Source organism: Microplitis mediator, chromosome 9 (assembly GCF_029852145.1).
Source record: "Microplitis mediator isolate UGA2020A chromosome 9, iyMicMedi2.1, whole genome shotgun sequence".
Lineage (NCBI taxonomy): Eukaryota > Metazoa > Arthropoda > Insecta > Hymenoptera > Braconidae > Microplitis > Microplitis mediator.
In genome coordinates, this window is record NC_079977.1 from 20,425,503 (window position 1) to 20,429,305 (window position 3,803).

A 3,803-nucleotide genomic window follows, 5' to 3' on the forward strand; every position below is an offset into this window, starting at 1 on the left:
TTAAATAGCTAATTTTCGAAAAAAATCATATCAAAAGATGCAGTAAAACGGCAAGACCTGAATTATTTCTATCTTCCGGGGCATTTTGATTGATTCCGATAAATCTAGGTACTGCTCAGCTAAACTACTTCCACGATCGTGTTCCTCGGGAAATTTCCGATGGGAAACTAGTGTCAAATAGCTAATTTTCGTAAAAAATCAGATCAAAAGATGCAGTAAAACGGCAAGACCTGAATTATTTCTATCTTCCGGAGCCTTTTGATTGATTCCGATGAATCTAGGTACTGCTCAGCTAAACTACTTTCACGATCGTGTTCCTCGGGAAATTTCCGATGGGAAACTAGTGTCAAATAGCTAATTTTCAAAAAAAATCAGAATCAAAAGATGGAGTAAATCGGCAAGACCTTAATTATTTCTATCTTCCGGGGCATTTTGATTGATTCCGATGAATCTAGGTACTGCTCAGCTGAACTACTTTCACGATCGTGTTCCTCGGGAAATTTCCGATAGGAAACTAGTGTCAACCAGCTAATTTTCGAAAAAAATCAGAATCAAAAGATGGAGTAAATCGGCAAGACCTGAATTATTTCTGTCTTCCGGGGCATTTTGATTGATTCCGATGAATCTAGGTAGTGCTCAGCTGAACTACTTTCACGATCGTGTTTCTCGGGAAATTTCCGATGGGAAGCTAGTGTCAAATAGCTAATTTTCGGAAAAAATCAGAATCAAAAGACGAAGTGAAACGGCAAGACCTGAATTATTTCTATCTTCCGGGGCATTTTGATTGATTCTGACGAATCTAGGGACTGCTCAGCTAAACAACTTTCACGATCGTGTTCTTCGGAAAATTTCCGATGGGAAACTAGTGTTAAATAGCTAATTTTCGAAAAAAATCAGAATCAAAAGATGGAGTAAATCGGCAAGACCTGAATTATTTCTATCTTCCGGGGCATTTTGATTGATTCCGATGAATCTAGGTAGTGCTCAGCTGAACTACTTTCACGATCGTGTTTCTCGGGAAATTTCCGATGGGAAGCTAGTGTCAAATAGCTAATTTTCGAAAAAAATGAGATCAAAAGATGCAGTAAAACGGCAAGACCTGAATTATTTCTATCTTCCGGGGCATTTTGATTGATTCCGATGAATCTAGGTACTGCTCAGCTAAACTACTTCCACGATCGTGTTCCTCGGAAAATTTCCGATGGGAAACTAGTGTTAAATAGCTAATTTTCGAAAAAAATCATATCAAAAGATGCAGTAAAACGGCAAGACCTGAATTATTTCTATCTTTCGGGGCTTTTTGATTGATTCCGATGAATCTAGGTACTGCTCAGCTAAACTACTTTCACGATCGTGTTCCTCGGGAAATTTCCGATGGGAAACTAGTGTCAAATAGCTAATTTTCGAAAAAAATCAGATCAAAAGATGCAGTGAAACGGCAAGACCTGAATTATTTCTATCTTCCGGGGCATTTTGATTGATTCTGGCGAATCTAGGGACTGCCCAGCTGAACTACTCTCGCGATCGTGTTCCTCGGGAAATTTCCGATGGGAAACTAGTGTCAAATAGCTAATTTTCGGAAAAAATCAGAATCAAAAGATGGAGTAAATCGGCAAGACCTGAATTATTTCTATCTTCCGGGGCATTTTGATTGATTTCGATGTATCTAGGTACTGCTCAGCTAAACTACTTCCACGATCGTGTTCCTCGGGAAGTTTCCGATGGGAAGCTAGTGTCAAATAGCTAATTTTCGGAAAAAATCAGAATCAAAAGACGAAGTGAAACGGCAAGACCTGAATTATTTCGATCTTCCGGGGCTTTTTGATTGATTCTGACGAATCTAGCGACTGCTCAGCTAAAGTAATTTTACGATCGTGTTCCTCGGGAAATTTCCGATGGGAAACTAGTGTCAAATAGCTAATTTTCGAAAAAAATCAGAATCAAAAGACGAAGTGAAACGGTAAGACCTGAATTATTTCGATCTTCCGGGGCTTTTTAATTGATTCTGACGAATCTAGGGACTGCTCAGCTAAAGTACTTTCACGATCGTGTTCCTCGGAAAATTTCCGATGGGAAACTAGTGTCAAATAGCTAATTTTCGAAAAAAATCAGAATCAAAAGATGGAGTAAATCGGCAAGACCTGAATTATTTCTGTCTTCCGGGGCATTTTGATTGATTCCGATTAATCTAGGTACTGCTCAGCTAAAGTAATTTCACGATCGTGTTCCTCGGGAAATTTCCGATGGGAAACTAGTGTCAAATAGCTAATTTTCGAAAAAAATCAGAATCAAAAGACGAAGTGAAACGGTAAGACCTGAATTATTTCGATCTTCCGGGGCTTTTTAATTGATTCTGACGAATCTAGGGACTGCTCAGCTAAAGTACTTTCACGATCGTGTTCCTCGGGAAATTTCCGATGGGAAACTAGTGTCAAATAGCTAATTTTCGAAAAAAATCAGAATCAAAAGATGGAGTAAATCGGCAAGACCTGAATTATTTCTATCTTCCGGGGCATTTTGATTGATTCCGATGAATCTAGGTACTGCTCAGCTGAACTACTTTCACGATCGTGTTCCTCGGGAAATTTCCGATGGGAAACTAGTGTCAAATAGCTAATTTTCGAAAAAAATCAGATCAAAAGATGCAGTAAAACGGCAAGACCTGAATTATTTCGATCTTCCGGGGCTTTTTGATTGATTCTGACGAATCTAGCGACTGCTCAGCTAAAGTAATTTCACGATCGTGTTCCTCGGGAAATTTCCGATGGGAAACTAGTGTCAAATAGCTAATTTTCGAAAAAAATCAGATCAAAAGATGCAGTGAAACGGCAAGACCTGAATTATTTCTATCTTCCGGGGCATTTTGATTGATTCTGGCGAATCTAGGGACTGCCCAGCTGAACTACTTCCACGATCGTGTTCCTCGGGAAGTTTCCGATGGGAAGCTAGTGTCAAATAGCTAATTTTCGGAAAAAATCAGAATCAAAAGATGGAGTAAATCGGCAAGACCTGAATTATTTCTATCTTCCGGGGCATTTTGATTGATTTCGATGTATCTAGGTACTGCTCAGCTAAACTACTTCCACGATCGTGTTCCTCGGGAAGTTTCCGATGGGAAGCTAGTGTCAAATAGCTAATTTTCGGAAAAAATCAGAATCAAAAGACGAAGTGAAACGGCAAGACCTGAATTATTTCGATCTTCCGGGGCTTTTTGATTGATTCTGACGAATCTAGCGACTGCTCAGCTAAAGTAATTTCACGATCGTGTTCCTCGGGAAATTTCCGATGGGAAACTAGTGTCAAATAGCTAATTTTCGAAAAAAATCAGAATCAAAAGACGAAGTGAAACGGTAAGACCTGAATTATTTCGATCTTCCGGGGCTTTTTAATTGATTCTGACGAATCTAGGGACTGCTCAGCTAAACTACTCTCACGATCGTGTTCCTCGGGAAATTTCCGATGGGAAACGAGTGTCAAATAGCTAATTTTCGGAAAAAATCAGAATCAAAAGATGGAGTAAATCGGCAAGACCTGAATTATTTCTATCTTCCGGGGCATTTTGATTGATTTCGATGTATCTAGGTACTGCTCAGCTAAACTACTTCCACGATCGTGTTCCTCGGGAAGTTTCCGATGGGAAGCTAGTGTCAAATAGCTAATTTTCGGAAAAAATCAGAATCAAAAGACGAAGTGAAACGGCAAGACCTGAATTATTTCGATCTTCCGGGGCTTTTTGATTGATTCTGACGAATCTAGCGACTGCTCAGCTAAAGTAATTTCACGATCGTGTTCCTCGGGAAATT